At 39.2% G+C, this 21,352-nt stretch overlaps 2 long non-coding RNA genes across 2 annotated transcripts; both read right to left on the reverse strand.

The window, feature by feature from the left end:
* Nucleotides 1-1,721: 1,721 nt before the first annotated feature.
* Nucleotides 1,722-11,943, reverse strand: LOC134496192 (uncharacterized). Its single transcript, XR_010067872.1, has 8 exons — nucleotides 11,897-11,943; nucleotides 10,944-10,974; nucleotides 7,433-7,490; nucleotides 6,756-6,786; nucleotides 6,366-6,402; nucleotides 5,217-5,243; nucleotides 3,141-3,176; nucleotides 1,722-1,829 (listed from the first exon to the last, which is right to left on the reverse strand). It is a non-coding gene; the product is annotated as an uncharacterized LOC134496192 (long non-coding RNA).
* Nucleotides 11,944-14,281: 2,338 nt separating this feature from the next.
* On the reverse strand, nucleotides 14,282-16,383 carry LOC134496193 (uncharacterized). Its single transcript, XR_010067873.1, has 4 exons — nucleotides 16,345-16,383; nucleotides 15,368-15,416; nucleotides 15,200-15,266; nucleotides 14,282-14,332 (listed from the first exon to the last, which is right to left on the reverse strand). It is a non-coding gene; the product is annotated as an uncharacterized LOC134496193 (long non-coding RNA).
* Between the last annotated feature and the right edge of the window lie 4,969 nt (nucleotides 16,384-21,352).

Consider the following 21,352-nt stretch of genomic DNA (forward strand, 5'->3'; position numbering starts at 1 on the left):
CTGTTAGACAACTGCAATGCATTTTACATGGAGCTGCTTATAAAGACCATTCAGAAACTGCAGTTAGTCCAGAATGTAATGCTCCGTGTGCAGCCCCCTTCATCGGGAGCATATTACACCTATGCTATGGACCCAGCATTGACTACCAGTTACTTTCCAGGTGCAATTTAAAGTGCTGGTTTTGACCTAGAAAGCTCTTTATGGCGTGGCACATGGGTACTAATGGAACTGATTGTTCCAGCCAGAACTGGCCTAATCTATTAGGCTACCTAGGGAGAAATTGCTCCCAGTGCCCTACTGGTGGAAGGTAAAGGGAGCAGAGGGCAGGAGGCATTGCTTCTTGGCAGCAGCTCTCGTTCTCTGGCGCCACTTCCCTCTGGAGGCCAGGCTTGCCCTCTCTCAAAAGCACTTGGAAGCATGCTGAGAACAAATAGTTCTGGAGGCCGTTCTAGCCAGATTGGGCAATCTATGCTTTTATTTTTGAATTATTTGATCTTTAAGTTGTCATACTGTTATTTAGTTGATACGGCTACTGTGAATGTTTTAGACTTTTTTTCTTTATATGAGATTTCTTTGTAGTGGGATACAAAGGTGGTAATATCACACAGAGTCTTTTCTGCTGTTGCCCCTGCCCTGTGGAATATTTTGCTCCCGGAGATGACCTTGGCCCCCATGCTTCAGGCCTTCCTGAAGCCAATTTAGTGACCTGCTAGAACCATTAAAATGGAGCAGAGCTTATAACACAGCTGAGAAGCTGGCACAGAAAATTATCTTAGATAGGTTCAATGAGCATGCCAGAGAAACACAGGTTATTGATCTTACACATTTAGCCCTCCCAAGCATAAAGAATCATATGCTTAGACAGATTAGGTTAAGATAAGTAAAAGAATTCCTTACTGACTTTATTGTTGCTTCTGTTACATCCATCTTGGTGGAAAATATGAAGTTCCTTTATTCTTCTTTTCTTTCTAAATACTTAGTTTGCCCTAAACTCTCAGCCCTACAGCTGCCAAGAGCTGTGTGGAAGAAAGGGGCAGAATTCTTCATCAAGGCCCGAGCACATGGCCCGGATGAATGGAGAGCAAAGCAGCATGCTTGCTTCTCCCTGGGTGGAAGAAGGAGAGAGAGAGAAAGAGGAAGTGGCAACAAACAGCTTCCTCAGAGTTGCATTGTGGGACAACTCAATTCACATGCTAATTCACATGCTAATGAGGCATGCTGGATTTGCCAGGACTTCCAACAAAGACCTGGCTCTGCCACCTGGCATGGGGATCCGATAGTTGTATGCAGCCCTGGGGGTGGCTGTTGGGTTGAGTATCCTTTTTATGTCTTTTTAACTTCATGTATTTTTTGTAAGTTTTTTATTCTGATTTTTCTTTGTAAGCCGCCTAGAGTCACTCATACAGTGAGATGGGTGACATATAAATTTAATAAACAAACAAACAGTTTGTATCTTAGGATGGTCAAGGGCAAAGTGAGGCAGTTTATGCCTCAGTATTGCAAAATTAAGAGATAGGGGCTTGAATAGAATTCTCTTGTGGTTAAATTCATGTGGTTTTACTAAATTGATGAATGTTTCCCCACTTCATTGAATGAAATGAAGTCCTGGGTAAAGTGATATGGATGCCTGTCATACTTCTAAATATCAGTAAGTGCTGTAATACAGTAATCAATTTGAGATACTCAAATTATGGCAGGATTAAAATATCTTTATTTGTCATATAGATATAAATATTTTAATACATTCAATAAAATTTAAAATGTCAAACTTAAATACTCTCCAGTACTAAGATTACAATTATACTGGATTTCTGCTACTCAGATTCACCCTGTAAAGAAAACAAAGGCAAGTTTTTAAAATACACACTAAGTACAAACAGTTGTACTGCTCTAAGAACAATTTTCACCACAAACACAGAACGCTCCATATTTAAAGCAGCTGACATGTTATTATTTTTAAAATTGAAGTAAATGAAGCCAGAAATAATTCCACATTTATAAACTATCTGGTGCATGGAACAGGAATGTGCAGGATTCAAATGGAACATTTTGTGGAATGTCCATTCATATAAGTTTTCATATAAAAACTGTCTGTTTGCTTACCTGTGACAGTAGTCTTCAACAATGTAACTAAATTGGTTGGGGGAGGGATAATAATAATTCAATCAATTTCATAGTCTAAAATGTAATCTACCATTTTTTCTAAAGCCTTTAGTTATAAACTTACCTGAGGACAATTCTCACTGAAATCAGTATGATTCTTTTTGGGTGTTCTCTAATAAAGTCAGGGCAAAGTCTCAATATTTAGCTGATTTTGGATTACTTCTTTCCAACTTCTACACCACACACTTTTAGGAATGGTGACTGTCCATGGTGTTCATTTTTTAAATGGAATGTTATTTGTGCATTGAGCCTAGTTTAACGTAAACCATGGGTAAGAGATTTACCCATGGGTGCTGTGCAGGATGACATGACAAGATACAGGCAGCTATAGGTTGCCATTCCTGTCAACCACTATTGTCCCTACCTTTGTGACTATTTGGGTAATACTTCTTGGGTCCTCTTTGCCCAAATTGGGGGGGGGAACTCCTCATACTGGCCTAACTGAAGTCAGAATTACTGCACAGGGGAGGGAGGAGTCTAATCCTCTCAAGATCCTTAAAGTCCCCATTTCACATACATAGACCTACGTGAAAGTGAATGTCCATGAGAAATAAAAAAAATTAAGTATTAAATACTGTGGTTGGAGCACTCTTTTTTACAGCTCCTTCTGTTTCCTAGCTATATATTTAGAGATAGAAAGGAGGAGTTTTCCAACATGCTGAACTTAAAACAAGTCATTAGTTAAAATTAAGCAAAATTTAAGCTATAATAGGTTTGAATGTCATGATAGGCCTAACATAGTACATTGGATGAACTAGATTAATGGTTAACAAATGAACTAAAGGGAATCTTTTTCAGTCCCCCCCCCAAAAAAATCCGAAGTGAAAGCAGTAAATAGCCTCAATCCAGTTTGATTGCTTTTGTGCCTTTCCAACCTCATTAATTTTTAGAATCTGGAAGAGCAAGTTATACTTTGTAAGGTTCCAATCTGTCATGTATTCTTTTAAATGAAAATTTATATTTCTTAATTATCCTACCTTGAATCATCTTCTTCAGTCTGAGTTTCAACTGTTCTGTGTGGGGTGGAATGAAAACCCAAATTATTTCTGACTACATCTATTAGCCATTTTCCTTATGATCTGAATATGAAGCTTCCCTGCCACCTATGCTTTAGGGCTACCATATCTGGATTGCAATAATCTGAATGACCATTAGATGGCAGCAAAGAGATACAGAAACTTTAACTCTTGGCTGCTGTCTTGTAATTGTTCAGATCTTTGCAACCCTACTATGCATCCCAGCCTTATTTAGGAAAGAAGAAAAAAAAAAGCAAGACCCTGTCACATAATTATTGTGCAGTCCACATTGGCTTTAAATATGATAGCAGAGTTTAACTTTAATTCTGTGTGCATATTATGCATAGCAAATAAGAAAAGCAATAGTTCTACTTAACTTTTCCTTCCCCCAACTCCATATTTATACTGAGAAAAGTACTGTACAGTCCTTGACTTATGACCATTTGTTCAGCGACCATTTGAAGTTACAGTGGCACTGAATGAATTGTGGCTACGACTGGTCCTCGGAGTTCTGGCTGTCCCAGCACCCCGGCTGTCACGTAATTGTGCTCTGGGTGCTTGGTAATCCATTCGCACTTACAACTGGTTGCCAAGCGCTCTGTGATCACATGATTGCCACGTGCAACTTTCCATGCTGGCTTCCCCAGAAAGTCAAAGGGGAAGACTGCAGGGAAGATTGCAAGTCGCTGGGGTAAGTCTCCCCCACTGTACACCTTCCCCAAGCCTGTCTGCGCTCATGCCATGCCAGCCACTTGCACACCACCATGTGCCCTCCCCGACCCGCACCCCTGTGCACCCTCCCCAATCCATATGACATCCCTATGCACCCTGCCTGACCCGCACTGCACCTCTCATGCACCTCCCTGACCTGCACATCTCCCTAACCCATTGGGCACCTCTCGCGCACCCTTGTCGACCTGTGCAGCACTTCTTGTGCATCCTTGTGCATCCTCCCTGACCTGCATGGTGCCTTACATACTCTTGACTCATATGGAGCCCCTTGCACTCCCCCTTGCACTCTTGTGCACCCTCCCCATGCTGCACCTCTCGCACACCCTCTCTGAAACCCCTTCACTCCCTCCCCCACCTGGCAGCAGACACTTACCTGCCTGTAAGTGCTGACTTTGGTTGTGAAAAGCCAGCATGAAGTTGCCTTGCCTAATGACCATGGGATTCAGTTAACAACGGCAACCAGGACTGCAGGGATGCCGTCGCTTAGTGATGCGGTTGCACTTTACAACCGCATCACTTAGTGACAGAAATTCCAGTCCCAATTGCTGTCGTAAGTCGAGGACTACCTGTATAAAGTAACAGCAACAAATGCTTCTAAAAGAAACTTCTGTATGTAGTTGTGTATGTGTTTTTAAGTTAATGAAGGACAACTCATTGTTAAGGTTGGCATAATTAGAAATAACTAAATGAAATAGTCTAAACTCATAAACTAAAGCAAATGGTTATATAAACTGCTAAAAGTAGAAAAGGGGTGCTAGCAAACTCAAAATATAAATGCAGTGATTATATAGCACAGAATTATGTATTTATTTATTCTTCACATTTCTTCACTGCCCATCTTGCCAAAGCGACTCTGGGCGGTTTACAATCAGATTAAAATAATAAAAGATTAAAATACCATAAACACAGATTCATCATAAAAATATAAATATACATATACATACAGTATACTTTGTGTGTGTGTGTGTGTCTGTGTGTGGGTTTTTCTACAATGTGAAACTCATTATTTGCCATGAGCTTGAATAATGTTCAAACAGAAGCAGGTAATTTACAATTCTTCAAACATTCTTTTTTTTTGTTAATAAAATCCATTTTATTTGATAAAAAACTAGTAAATATGCTTCAACTGGATATGGAAGTGCTTTTATTGAAATGCAATCTCTCTCTGTGTCTCACATTCACATTCACAGACACAGACACACAGACACCAAATTTAATTTCTTTAGGAAATTATTTCGAAGAGACACTAAAGTCTATCAGATAAAAGTAATTTCAAAACAAAATACATTACAGAGTTGTCCTTACCTTTTCTCCAGTCCATCTGTTTGAGTGCTGTGGATTTTGAAATGGAAGCTTATTATTTTAGAAGTCACAGCTGTTGACTGAGATACATAAATTTTACTAAATACATAGCCCAAAAAAGATTTTTAACGTAATTTTTTTAGACTTGTGTTCACATTTCTAAATAAACCAAATGAAAGGCAACAGTATTTCTGATCTAGTGTGTAAACTATAAACTAATCTACTGCAAAACCACCTACAGAAAACACACACACCCTGTTAAAACAACCATTCATAAGAATGGATGGAAGGCACTCCAGCTATTAATGGGAGGACCCTGTAGCATGGGCAAAATGTAGCATGAATTATGTTATGGTTATGTGTGACCTGTGAACAGGCCTCCATGTTTTGCATATATTGTACATGAAGTCAATGGTCCCAAATAAATGCTAATCCCCTGTAGCTTTATACTGGGTCAGGAATGGGCAACCTGTGGCCCCAGGACTACATATGGTCCCTGAGTGTAGGTGTCTGCAGGTATGGCAGTGGGATGGCAAATGCAGACATATGCACGATGAAGTAATCATACAAATGCCATGATTTACATGATTTACATAATTGAACTGCCCAGGGTCCCCCGTGTGGGGGAGATGGGTGGTGACAAAAATATGATAAATAATTCTGCCAGGCATCCTGGCAGAAGTACTTAATCCTGGCGTGTAAGAGACTATGTCATCACATATGTGTCATCATTTTGGAATTAATGCAGTTTGAGATGGATGTCTCTGTCCCTGAATATATTTTTTTATCCCTGGAGCCCGCAAGTGCATCCTCAAATTTGAAATGGTAAATAAACAAAAATTGTAGCATAAATCTTAAATAGGTATAAAACAGTTTTTAAAAAGTGGAAACCTGTATTTCTGGGCCAAAACTGGAAATTACTGACTGATCCATACAGAAGTGGTCCCACCTGCTTTTTGTCATTATTGTAACATTGGCTACTGGACCTCAAAAACACTGGGTGCCAGCCATCAAATGTTTGCCCAGCCCTGCTACAGGTACTATAAATACACATTTGAGTGGAAATATCTGTAAATTTATAATTATATCTAGTTAATTACTTAGAGTAATTCTCTGCATTAACTATTGAATGGAACAAGATCTATCCCTTACCTGACATGCTTCTTTGGTTCAGTTAATATTCTTTTTGCTGTAAAATTAAAACTGACATCACACTCATTTATATTTGGATTTACACACACACACACACACACACACCCTTTGTTTGAACTAATAACTTTAACATGAAATGTTACATATACTCAGCTATCAGGTTTAAGACAGGGTATCCTAACATTAGAAGAGAAAATAGAATTTTAGAGATGTTATTCAAACTATGGAATTAGGTTATTTAACATGGTTAAATTACTTAACATTTTTACAGAATAAATTAAAATACTGTCACTATTCACAGTAAGATCACTATGACATACAAACTGACAGAAACAAGTGGCTTTAAAAAAAATTGAGGTCCTTTGCAACCATTTGATATTAGTAACATACCTTGGCCACTGAGAAGCTCAGACTCTTCATACTGAAAGGAGAGACACAATCTGACTTTCATTTAATCAGACCAAACCAAAAGTCTTTAGAAGTTAAAAAGCTATGGTATTGTTTAAATGTAAAGATGTGCCTTTGAGACAATCTTCTTCTGGTGACATACTGTATATCTGGGCTGCAAAAATCTGAACAAGCCGATACTTGTTAATAAAAGAGTACTGATGTTTGGATTTTCATATCACACTAAACCATCATGTTTTTTTTAATAGCCCTTTGTTAGGGCTATCAAAAATCTGGAGGACTAGAAGAATCTGGAGGACTAGAAGAAAGCAAGGTTTCTGTATCTATTTGTTGCCAATCAAGTGCATATCCAGATTTTTGCAGCCCAGATGTGGCAATCCTAGTCTTCGTTATGGTTTAGTGTGTTGAGTGAGGTCTGCCAGTTGCCATTCACAGAATAAACCACAGTTAAGTAAACAATAGTTGACGTGGCATGTAAATGGATGGAGTCTCCTTCAATTTCTAGAACAACCAAGGTTAATCCTGATTAAGTACTATTAGTTCAGTTTTCAAACAAATTCAAACCACATTATGACTTAGTGCAACATGGGACCCCAATCTATTCTTTGTACACAAAGTAAGTAACATCAAGTATCATTTCTAAAACAAAATCAACTCACCCAGAAATTGGTAACATTCAAGTAATTTGATATTTCACCCGAAAGTCTTTCAATTTCACTGTGAAAACAAAGCAGAATATAAGTTCACATACATATATTTAAATTGAAAAGCTATTACCATGTCAGTAATCTAAAAAGTGTAGTAACATTAAACAGCTTCCAGTCCTAATCTCTGCAGGTTAACATTGTCTGTCATTTTTCATTAGAACACTTGTAGTAGATACTTTTTGTTCCATTCCCAAAAAGAAAAGCTTACAGGTTAGCAATGAAAATTAATTGATTAAAATAGAGTCCTCCCTCTAAAATGTACATTTAATAAAAAATATTATAAAGAGTTAGGTATAGTTTGGCTGAGCATTGATTATTGATTAAATTATTAATTCATCAGCAAGGCAAACAAAAAACAATGGAGAAACAATGCAACTGTACAAGTACCATGTCTTGAATTACAGGTATTGCAAAAGTGTCAGAAAAGGAATTGCATTGTCCAAGTCACTTAATCACAGATACAGATGAGGAATGAAAGCAGTGGCAAGACAAGGATATGTGATGTTAGGATTATTTTTTTTAATTCTTGATCAGCTCATACCACATAGCATTTGTACAGTACTGCCTAAAATGGAAATATTAACCCAAACACCCAAACGGCGGTTCGAAACCGCGCGGCGGGGTGAGCTCCCGTTGCTCGTCCCAGCTCCTGCTCACCTAGCAGTTCGAAAACATGCCAATGTGAGTAGATCAATAGGTACCGCTTTGGCGGGAAGGTAACGGCGTTCCGAGTCGTCATGCTGGCCACATGACCCGGAAGTGTCTATGACAACGCCGGCTCCAAGGCTCAGAAACGGAGATGAGCACCGCCCCCTAGAGTCGGACACGACTGGACTTTATGTCAAGGGAAACCTTTACCTTTACCTTTAAGACACATACAGTGGTGGTTAAAAGTTTGTGAGCCCTTTTGAATTTTCAATATTTGTGCATAAATATGACCTAAAACACGATTTGTTCTCCATACAAGTCCTAAAACTAGATAAAGAGAACCCAATTAAACAAATGAGTACAAAACATAGTTTTTACTCGTTCCTGATGCTAGAGGGATCAGTTCACCTTCAACAGGGCTGCCAGCCAGCTACCTGCAGATGTGGTAAGTATAGAAGAATAGTTACATTTTGCCACTGTAATTGCCACAAGGTAATCCTTAACAAAGGCTTTTGCCTGTGTTTGGCTGGATTCGTTCATCTTCCTCCAATGGCACTGTAGGCATGTTCTGCTATCTCATCCCCTGGAGTTCCTATGAAAATCAGGAGGCTCCCTAGGATCTGTGGACAGGGAGAGTCCATACAGGTGTAATCTGACCCAAGGCTGTCATCACCCACTGATTCTAGGAGGCGACTAAAGCCTTAGTCAAATTGTGCATCAGAGTCTCAGGAACAACTGCCAGCTTCCCCCAATTGCCCATACATGCATACCACACCACACTTTCACTTCACACTCCTCTGGAGATGCTGGAGACATATACAACACTCTCAGTCTCTCCAAAACCAGACAAACTAGGGATCACCATTGCCCATACTCTGCCTCTCATCCAGGAGAACAGGCACCTTCACTTCAGTTGTCACCAGGCTCTTATACCATCTACTAAATCCACTGTCTGCTGTTCAAACATTTGCTCCCTTCTAAAGTCCAAATCTTCAGATCTCATTTATTTATGTATTTATCAAATTTTATTACCACCCATCTCCCCACCAAAGGAGGGACACTAGGCAGTTTACAAAAACAGAATTAAAATTCAGTATCAGTATAAATACCATAATAAATATACAATAAGAGTAAAGTATAATAAAATATAGTAAAATCTAGATGGCTAAAAGTTGTGTTTCAGTCCATGAGTAAAAATCATCCTAGGGCACTAGCCATCCCCACGAATGGCTGTTCCCCAGCCTGCTCCAGGCGTGATGACAAAATCAAGTTTTTAGCTTTTTGCAGAAGTCCAGTGATTCCTGGGGGGCTTGTCTCACCTCTGGGGGAAGGATGTTCCATAGGGTGGAAGCTACTGCAGAGAAGGCCCGTTTCCTGGACCCCGTCAGAGGGAATTCCTTTACAGATGGGGTCCATAGCATGCCCTCTCTGCATGACCAGGTGGGACAGGTCAATGTACTGGGGATGAGACGGTCCCTCAGGTAACCTGGTCCCATGCCATGTAAGGCTTTAAAGGTGATAGCCAACACCTTGAATTGGACCCGGAAGCAAACTGGGAGCCAGTGCAGCTTGCATAGCAAAGGTGATACATGTGCCTGTCTTGGGGCACTCAAAATTGCCCATGCAGCTGCATTCTGGGCCAGTTGTAGCTTCCCAGGGCAGGGATAGCTTCCCAGGGATATTCTTCAAGGGTAGCCCCATGTAAAGCGCATTGCAGTAGTCTATATGACAGATAACCAGGGCATGAGTGACTGTTCGAAGGGCCTCTCGATCCAGGAAAGGACGTAACTGGCGCACAACACAAAGTTGAGCAAAGGCCCTCCTGGCCACGACTGCCACCTGGTCTTCGAGCAGGAGTCGTGAATCCAGGAGGACGCCCAGGTTATGCACCGGGTCTGTCAGGCAGTGCCACCCCATCCAGAACTAAAGATGACAATTTCCCAGATACCAAAGAGCCATTAATCCACAGCCACTCTGTCTCACCAGGGTTCAGCCAAAGCGTGTTGTTCCCCATCCAGGCCCGCACAGCCCCCAGGCACCTGGAGATGAAAAGATCCAGAGACATGCTAACATATGTATGCACTCCTTTCCCTCTGAGTCTGGCTGCCACATGCAGAAGACAAGATGGCTGTGGGCCAGCAAGACAAGTTTTGTAGCAGCCACAGAACTAAGTCAGGCCTTCCAGCATATCCACTAGCCCACTCCAACTGTTACTTGGGTGTCCATACTGTCTGGATCATCAAGATCAGGCATCCCTTGGTTACTGTCATTGGGAGATCAGCCTCTGCTGAACACACTACCGTTGCCACCTGGTCAGGAATCACTGCCAACTCTGTTGCTGCCACCATGCTTCTAGAACTTCAGCAGCTGATTGGTGGAGCTTACAGGCTAACACCAAGCACTGCTGAACAGCTGATAGGTGATGATGCTGCTGCCAGCTTTCCAAACAAGCTGTTCGGATGCACTGTCCCCACTGGCTCTCAATCTGTCACAGGCCACCAAGTGTACCTCCTCACTTACCCAGGAGGCCACCATGGAAGCTTTGCCTGTCACTATCTCCTGCTACCACAGTGAACCTCCACAGCACCAATTTACAGCTCGGGGGGGATCTGAAGAGCCTCCAAATCTTTCTCAGCCCCTCACAACATATATATGCCACCTCCAACATATTTCACCACCAAACTCCTGTGGCCAATCATTAGCATTCATCCAGGCTTGGCACCATTAAAATAAAAATTAAAAAAAGGTATCGTGGTATGTTGGAAACTGTCCAACAAATGTATTAAAAAAATGTCATTAGCATATCATAACGTACTTTTCATACTCTTCTTTCTTCAGGGCCCAATCTGAAAAAAAAAAGAAAAGTTTTTCTTCTTGAAAAGGAACTTTTTTCTCCAAAGATATGAGTAAATTTTTATTTTTTCATAGCACATTTTTTCATTTCAAAATAATCATTACTAATGTTGTATGTTCCAGTCTCTCTTAGTCAAACCAAATCAGAGTAAGAACTCTGTTGGATTGGGCCAAGGCCCATCTTAGTTTAGCATTGGATTAAATGTCCAACCAGAAGACATGGCACTCTCCCACTGCTGTTTCACTGCAACTGATATTTGGAGGCATGCTGTATTCAAACCAGGTAACACTAAGTCAATATCAATAGCCCTCTGTTCTGTTCTGTTCTATTAACAGATCTGCTCTCCATGACTATCCAATCCCCTTTTAAAGCCATCCAAATTAATGGCCATCACTATGTCTTGTGGGTTATGGATTCCACAGGTTAATTATGCACTGTGTGAAGTATTTCCTTTTATTTGTTTCACATCTTCTAATCAGCTTTATTGGATGGCTCCTGGTCCTAGTATTTTGACACATCTTGAGGTTATATTTGGATAGTGTCACAATGCATAGGCTATGGATGAATTTCACTCATGGGCTGAAAATGACTTGAGGGCATCACGTGATCTTTGACCTAGCCAGAATACAAATTTTAAATTAATAACAGGGAAAAATGGACGTAGCCCTTCTGGACCTGCATTCAGAAACTATATGTGCGTTGATTTTTAAATAGCCCCCAACCAACCAACAATTTCTGATATTTTGTAACTTAAATAAATGGTCCGTCATGTGTTGACTTAAATGAACCTGAAAAGTCACCTACATAGAGCTTTTGAGAAGAAAAGCAGCAGATGATATAACATCACAGAATGAAATATACTGCTTCTCCAAAGTGCATAACCTCCTCATAGATTTTTGTTTATTAATACATACCTTTTGTCTTATAACGCAGCCTTGAGTTCTAATTTTAAAAAGAGTAACAATGCTATTAGGATTTATGACAAACTATATTCTGAACATGCTGACAATATTACTATTATTATGAGCATCTATGATTAAATCTCAAAGTCTGCAACAGAGAAGCTAAATGTTTTATTAGGGCTGTGCAGATTCGAATGGGGAAAAGGTGATTAGTGAGGCATATGCTCATGCACACAGTACTTGTCAACACCTCTTTAAATCAAATGAATCCTTTCTTGGGAACACACTATGTCACATGAGCTCAGATAAAGACACAGAGTTTTTAAGGAATGATGAACAGGAGATTCATGTGAGGCCACATGCACACCAAGTCACATTTTCCCTTTTTAACCTGGATCTCTGTATAGCCATATCGTTTATTTCCAAATAGACATCCTCAGCTTAATGCATTTTTTATAATAATCCATCTGGCTGGAATTGGCTAACAGGGAAGTGTGAATCAACCAGATCCTATTCCATTTCAAGAGTCAATGGCTGCATTAAGTGATTCAAATTTGAGATATGAAAGAAGGTGAAAAACTGCAGAGACAGGGACTACTACAAGTAAGTCAATAGATGGAAAATTAAGGAGAGAAAAGAATAAAAGAGTATGAATTTGGAGTAAAATATCAAAAAATAACAAATCAGTAAAAAAGGAACATAATAAATCTGGCATTCTCTTTCTTTTTTCTCTCTCCCACCAAGTAAACCTGCTCAAACAAATTTCACACACCAGACCAGCACTCCTTTAAATGCTTTCATAGGCAGGGTTGCAGATCATTCAGAATTCATTGGCTGATAACTCATGTTAGAAGCAGGGAGTCCCTCACACCACTCAACACCTATTCTCTGCTTCATCCATATATGAGAAAAAAAAGCTGCAACAATACAGTATTTAAAACTCCACAAAGCTGGATAAACAATCTCCTAAGTTATTAAAAAACACCCTTCAATTTGTTACCTTTAATTGTATCTCCTTTTAACTGAATCACTCATTTGAACTGAATCACTCACTTCAAATGAGTGATTCAGTTAAAAATAACTTACTTTATTTTTCTAAGTAAATTTTGGATTTAGGACAGTTACATCATACTGTTTTGTCATATGGTAATATGTGTTTTCATCAAGGGACTGACTTTATGGATTTCAAATTTCCATGTGTAGCATAAGTATCATCTCAGATTTTTGTCTTCTGAAAATATGTAATTCTCTTAACCTATCCTTTCTACAAGAACTTTTATGTGAAAACTTAAGATTGTACTTAGATTGACTTCCTTAGTTTCATTTTGTAAGCATGCAGGTTTTGTTGCTTTCCCTTTTTCTTTCCCTTTTCTTTCTTTTCCAAGATAAATGTATTTATATACATGGTTGCTAATATTCATGGTTTTTTTAAAATGATAAATTAAGTAAATCTCTCTTGCATGGTTAGGCTGAATAGATATTACACTACTGCTTTGCATTCCAAAAACAGTACACAAGAGTTTGTAATGTTTAGTGCTCTTTTAGCTTTGGGAAAACATTTCTAAGTGCCTTCCTTCCTTTTTAGTTATATTTCTAGAGCTAGGCTGAAAGAATGGCCGTAGTACAGTATTAGAATGTGAAAGTGAGGCAAGGTGGATAACCAACAGCAGGGGTGGGCAACTAGTACTTCTGAACCCCTTTGTAGCACTTTTTCCCCTTAAACCCAATGTCGGTGATGCATGTTTACTCCATTTTGAAGTCGGAAAACATGAAAACTGCAGTTTTAAGACACTTTTAAAAAACAAAAATACCAATATCTGTGAGCATCCAATGTTTGAGATGCCCATTTTACATTATTGTCACCCTGCTTACTGAAGTCCTTGCCCCCACTTCAAGATTATATGAAGCATCTGGTCTCTGAAAGGTTTTCCAGCCCAGACCTATTGAGTTCAAGCAAGGCTCACTTTATGCAGGCAGTGCATCACAATTATATTTACAGAAATTCTAAAAGAGATCCACCAGGAGTGAGCAAGTATCTTCTCCCTTTCTATTTTTTCCATAGGCCCATAGAATCATTTTGTTTTATTTCTAAGCTTTCTGTGCCACTCCATTCCATCTTACAAGGTTTGGGGCATAAAATTAGAAGATTCCCCATATAAACATTCTTGAACTCTCAAGGCGAAAGTGAAATGAATGCAAATCAATTAAATTAATCATTAGATCATATGAATAATATGCATTGCATCAAAATTAATCTCAAGCTGAATCTATGATCATCAAATCAACTGCATGCTATCAGATGAGGTGAATTTCTCTTTGAAACAAAAACCATAATCCTGAAACATAGGATCAGGCTGGAAGCCAGCCATACACTTAAATAAATTGTCAAATGGATACCGCATTTTTTAGCTTCCTATTTTCTGTTCTCAAAGCATCAATCTCCTGTACCTAAACAAAAACACAAAAGTCTAATTATTTTTGCTATACAAGTAACATATTGTGTTACAAGTAACATTATTTTTATTATTTTGCTACAGGCTGGTGAACCTTGTTCTTCTGCTGTTTCTTCCTTATCAGTATATTGTTTAATTTGTGTATTGCTGGTATACTTTAAATGAAGGTAAGTTTTACTCTGAATCAAACATGTTTTTTACCTCACGGATATCTAAACATCACCAAGAGCTTTTCTTTCAGTTAGGACTAAAGCAGGGTGCAGTAAGAACATATGCAGAATAAAAAAGTCAAATTCAGCTCCTGTTGCCTACATATTGCTTTCTTGGCTGTAATACAGACATACTTTGCCATTGATATGCTTTCAGTTACGAAATGAAATAGTGAGTCAAAGAATAAAAGTTACATACTGAACTTAAACAGTGAAGAGTGAAGTAAATGGGCCTTAAGTGCTGTTTTCAAATTCTCTGAATGTTCCTCCCACAGAAAATGAAAGATGCCCACAGAAGTGAGCCTTTTTTACAACAATGTCCACAATCTGAGCTTCCAGACCGCTATATAGCCCATAGAGATCTAATATTATTTCAAATTGCAATTTTTTAATGTGGCAAAAGGTAAAATAATTAAAGGTATGACTAGAGAGTAAGTAAAATCAGTTTAAATGGAAATGAAATGTAGTCTTTGTACAGGTCTACTCCATTAGTTTTTGTAGTGGACTTCCTGGTATATCAGTCAAAGATTACAGGTGGCCTTTGGCCTGGAAAATGTTGTATAACCCTGTTCTACACAGTGATCTTCATTTGCCTAAAACACTTCCATTTTCATGAACCTCACAATACAAAATTTGTTTTATAAATTACTTACAGATTGGCTGCTGTCCAAAAAGGTGCAGATTTCATGTACAAGCCTCTTTCTCTGATCTTTGTTTTTTCTTAAAATACAAAAACCTGATTTTTTTATACTGAACCTTAATTTATAGACAATTAATTTTTAAGTCTCCTCAATCTTTCAAGAAAATAATGGAATACTTACAAAATCTGCAGATAGGATTCACTTTTCACCAGCAACTGCTCACTATTTTCTATGATAAAACATTTATGTGACTGTTAATGTGGATGTTAAATCACACTGTCACAAATTAGCCTCGTGCCATCATTGTTTGCTGACATAAGTCTGAGCTCTAGTGAATTCATCACTGTTGCGTGCTTGTCTGTCTCATAATGCTGAATATAAAAGCCACTCAGATTTAATAAATGGATTCAGCTCTTAAAACAGAAATTAAAATGTATTTGAGAAAATGTAATAATAGAATGGAATTATATAATGAGAATGGTTACAAAATGTTATAAAATAAATCCTGACAAATTATTGCAGCATGTTTATTTATTATTCAAATAAACCGCCCATCTCCTCCCATACTGATTGGCATGAAAAAAAATCTATTTAATATCAAAGTAAAAAAAATGATAACTTTGAGAAGGGAAGCTCCATTATTTGTGTGAGGCTTCATGCAGTAGATAATTTAGTTTATTAACTTGTAGTTTGGGTGCTTCATGCTTTCAAGAGAGAAAATGGCATGTAAATCTTAAAAGTACAGTAAAATGCGGATTTACACAACAAGTCCTATTGGATCAACCATCATTTGATGCTACATTTGTTGGTTTGAAAGATCTATGCCCTTCAGCCTTGCCTGTTTATAATACAAGCAAAAGCATTTTCCAACCAGGAAAGTCTGATGCACTAAGTGCTTTCCAACACAAAGCAACTCTAAGTATTGTAGGCATAGTTTCACAATCACAATCATAATCATAAACCTAATGAACCTACTTGTGTGAAACAGTGACTATCTTCTGGCAGGGTCTCATGTGTCCTGTAATAAAGCCCTCTAAGTCCAATGTGACAGAGCTAAATTGGGGAAGTTTACCAGTTAATCACAACTTGTGTTGTGTCTTTGGTACATATCCTACCTAACAGTTAATATTTATATATATTTTAGAATTTTTTCTTACCATGTTTCTCAAGTAATGGCATTTTTAAAGCAAAACCTAAAACAAGAATAAAATTAGAATGATTTATCCTTTAAATTATGATTGTCTTCCATCAAGTCAAACTCAGTGGATGGGAGCTCAAATCCAAAGCTTCCAGAAGGCTCCAAAACTGCCTACCCCAATCTAAATAATTATTTCTTCCTCCCAGAAACAGAGGAGAGAATATTTCTAGTTGCCTCAGATCCTAAACTGGGATAGCAGTCATGGTTACAAATTAACAACTTGACAAAGACAGGAGGAAAGGAATAGCAAATTCTTTCCACTACCATTTATACACACCTAACTTTGTTCACACATACAAAGTGAATACGGGAGGTTGTGGAAATCTCTGTTCTTGTGTGTGTGTGGGTTGTATTGTTCCTTATTTTTAAATGTTTTAATAATTTGTAAACCACCTAGTTGCCAGGAGTTCAGCAGCATATAAATGTATTATTATGAAATAACATTTTCCTCCAATGGCCTTTATCATATTGAACAACTTCTTGGATATGGAGTAGGTCCCCTGTGACAAATGGGAATGACCAACAATGATAGAGCAAAATTTCGCTCAAGCTGAGCTTGATTCCTGTGGGTTGTATGGACATCCATCACAGTAACACATGTGCCACTGCCTTATTCAGGGATGCACCTAGTCTAGCCTAAGCCCAGTTATTTCCTGGTGGTCCCCCATCCAAGCACTAGTGAGTGCTGACCCTTAAGATGCCAGATGCTGCCACCTGCTGGGGCCTCAGTTACAGCACTAAGGAGTTCCTCCCATCTCCTATGCACCCTCCCTCCATTATCGAGAGAAAGAGAGAGAGAGCGAAAGAGCGCGCGCTATAGGACAAATCGGTAGGCGGGGATGGGCGGCGTTATTCGCGCGCGCTCTTTCTTCGTCTTGATCCCAACCTCGCGCTCTGTCTACGGCTCTTTCCAGGTTTTTCCAAGCTTGAGGGGAGCGGAGTGGAAGAGGACAGCGAGGACTGGCGACCAACACCAACGGTCGGCTGGGGGGAGGGGCTCTCGAATGCGAACTCTCGAGCTATCCTCCCCGCAATGAGGGGCGGGAAAGGAAGACGCGCCTCCCACGCTCCCTCCCTCCGCTGTGGGGGTCCTTGTCTTGCTCTCCGGTTCTGATTCGTCAGAAATAAACTCTGTTTTCATTTTAAATAAATCAGCGGAGCGGATTTACAGGCATAGTAAGAAGATGGGGTTGGGGGAAAGAACACCTTTGGCTGCTTTGTGAGACCGCAAATTCGCTCGGAACAAATCTTCGTAGATTGGGTCGGGAAGCAAACTCCAAAGTTTCCAGATAGAAGTTACTAGTAAACGTGCACAGTATTGTAGCCTTTTTAAAAACGGGCTTGAGTTGTGTACTTTATGTTTAGTATCAGTAACTTGCTTACTACGTTTAACGCAGCCTAGTATACTTATAATACCTGCCTTTGTTTCCAGCTGCTGCTTCAAGGTGGCTTATGGCAGTTACTAATTCGCCAGAGCAATATAGGAGCAGTTTCCGCTGCAGATCTTAAACTCGGTTACTGAAGAGAAGGCCCTATTAGCGGTAGCGGAATTATTACACACACAAAAATCACCAAGCATATACTCATACCTACAACCACACATCATGCTGTTCTTGTGGGGGGGTCAATATTATGCAAAGCAGTGGAAGACATGAGATAAGAAAAGGAAAAAATGGCAAACTATAGTTGACACCAACACCATTCTCACCCTATCACTGCAGTCTGTCGTTGCTTTCAAGAAATAATGGAATGGTTTCCACCCCAAAGTATTTTGAAAAACATCTATATCCTGTTACTTCTTTTCAGACAATATTAACAAGGTACAATGAATGTAATATTGATCCAAAGTTAACTTTAAAAAGGATAATATATTAAATAGATTCAGCAGAAACTAATCTGAAATGCTGCCTGCACCTCCTATTCATAATTTTTAAAAATAATTATTTTCTGTAGACTGGATCTCTTTGAATATTTATAGAGAGCAGGTTTATCATCCATCTGAAATAAATAGCCAACATGTTGTGAATAACAAATGTATAATATTGAAACATCCAACTAGTGCCATAGTATGTTATGATCTGTATTTTTTTATTTAAATTGTAGTAGAAGTCCATTTTAAAAAAGAGAAAATACAAAACACATCAGCTTTCTTGCAGTACATCTTCAGCTTTTATTCTGTTGTATGCTATGTCACATGTCATCTGAATATTTATTTATTTATTTTTCAAATTTCTATCTCTGCCAAAAAAGGGACGCGGTGGCGCTGGGGGTTAAACCGCTGAGCTGCCGATCGGAAGGTCGGCGGTTCGAACCCGCGCGGCGGGGTGAGCTCCCGTTGCTAGTCCCAGCTCCTGCTCACCTAGCAGTTCGAAAACATGCAAATGTGAGTAGATCAATAGGTACCGCTTCGGCGGGAAGGTAACGGCGTTCCGAGTCGTCATGCTGGCCACATGACCCGGAAGTGTCTATGACAACGCCGGCTCCAAGGCTTAGAAACGGAGATGAGCACCGCCCCCTAGAGTCGGATTCGACTGGACTTTACGTCAAGGGAAACCTTTACCTACCTTATCTCTGCCAAAAAGGGGGACTCTGGGCGGTTTACAATAAAAAAGGCAATTAAAACCATAAAAGACATAACTTACAACGTAAACAACCAATATAAATAGAAAATAAAATAGATATAAAATCCAAGTGGCAAAAGATCTCATTCATTGGGGAGGGCTCTATGGCGCCAGCCACCCCCAGGAAGAACTGTTGCCCCTCCCACCCCAGGCAAGGCAGCAGAACCAGGTCTTCAAATTCTTCCGGAAGGCTGGGAGCGAAGGGGCCTGTCCAACCTCCAGGGGCAGAATGTTCCAGAGGGCAGGCGCCACTGCAGAGAATATCACTTTATACAAATTTACTTTCACACATAATATGAATTGTGGTGTATGTGTCCACAAATCCATACTTGTCATGGACTGCTTTTGTGGAATTGCTAAACTAAATTAGAAGGACTGGATCCAGACCATGTCATATTTCAATCTCGTTTAAGAAAGATGTAATTAATAAAATTCCCATTTATTTCCCAGGATTAAAACGTAATATACAATGCAATTAATAAAATATCTGCATAAAAGTAAAGTCTCTTTGAGGTCAGTGCATTAACTTCAGGTATAAGATCAAACCTTCATTAAAGTCCAGCTCACACACTTTGGACTGTGCCTTTGGCATGACAGAGGGATTTAAAACTGGTTATTAAAAGAGAGTGATTTTTCTGTAGGGGTGCCGATCATATAATACTGTACTGTATAAATAGGAAAATATCATTCCTCATTACTTCAGAATATTGGAGAATTCTATTGTCTACTGAAAAATTATTCCCTAGTTGCTGTTTCCCTTTTCTGCATATTCTTTGAGATTGCTGTCAGTATTATTAAAATGCCTTTTCTGATGTTATAAGAAGACAGTTGGTTTTTATGTGTAGCCCCTCTTCATCACTGATATGTTGCATTTTGCAGCTAAGATATGGATCTTGGCTGCACAAATCTAGATGACCACTAGATAGCACCAATAATTAGAGTTTTCTGTATGTTTGCTTCCATCCAGAGGTCATCTAGATTTTTAGAGCCCAACTGCCCAGATAAGTTAGTTCTTCTACATAGGGAGTAGGAGAAATTCAGATCATGAATAAAATGACTAATGGATGCTAGTCAGAATTATTTAGTTCCCTTTCCACTCCACATAGAATGGTTAGACTGGGGATGATTCAAAACAGCCATTAAGAGAGAAAAATTCTTATTAAAGCAAGATATGACAGACTCTGGCATCTTACAGACTATTATTTGCATCTCTTCTTACAGAATATAATTTGCATCTACTAAGTTTAGAAGGGCACTAAAAGATTCAAATTGGATTTGGGCTATTTACTATTTCCACTTTGGATTTTTCATTAGGATGAAAAGGCCTTATTACCCTTTAATTTGAGTGACACCATACCTTTTGTATCTTACTAACTTAGAAATACAGCTAATTGCCAGGGAATTCAGTTCATATTGCTTCCTAGGATCTGTTTCTCCTGTTTGCCCAGTCGTTCAGAGATGAGATGGTGCTTTCAGTCTGTAATTTTATGCATTACAATAAACTTTGTTTTTACTATAGTCCTTCAAGTCAGTTGTGATTCATAGTGACTACATGGACAAGTCTGCAGTGGTTAGCCAGTATCTTCTGGGATGTTTTTTGAGTTCCCAGTCTAGGGCTGAAAGAGAGACTGGTCCAAAGTCACCCAGCTGGATTTCTTAGTACACCTTTATTCTTGTCCTTGGCAACCTATATTGTTAGAATAAGATAGGGATAATTGATGCTAAGGTCCCTGCCCCTTCTAAATGGCATGGAAATTTGGATACATCTTCCATTATAATTTTAATTTCTGATATCCTACAAAAGTTAGAATTACTTATAGGATAGCCCTATGCTTACTTGGAAATTAAACCCTAGGTAATAGTCCCACATGAATGTGGTAGATAATGATCTGGGTCTGTTACCAATAACAGACCAATAATAGGGAATTTCTTATACCTTGAATATGCTTTAACAGTACTCTCTGTGTACTGTACATGCTATTCTCTGCTCTTGCAACACCTAATGACTATTTTGGGGAGATCCTTTATTTTCCTTTCAGACAAGTGTCTATTTACAGCTAGTCCTTGCTTACCAACCACTTGTTTAGAGACCATTCAAAGTTACCATGGTGCTGAACTCCTTGAAGTTCCGGTCATTGCAGTGCCCCCATGGTCATGTGATTGCAATTTGGATGCTTGGCAACCAGCTCGCACTTACAACGGTTGCAGTGGTTGCTGCGACCCATGGTCACGCGATCACCATTTGTGATCTTTCCTGCTGGATTCCCACAATGGCGAAGCTGGCAGGGAAGGTCACAAGTCTCTCTGGTGAGTCCTCCCCCTTCCTGCGTACCACGCCGCACTCGT

Source organism: Candoia aspera, chromosome 4 (genome assembly GCF_035149785.1).
Source record: "Candoia aspera isolate rCanAsp1 chromosome 4, rCanAsp1.hap2, whole genome shotgun sequence".
Lineage (NCBI taxonomy): Eukaryota > Metazoa > Chordata > Lepidosauria > Squamata > Boidae > Candoia > Candoia aspera.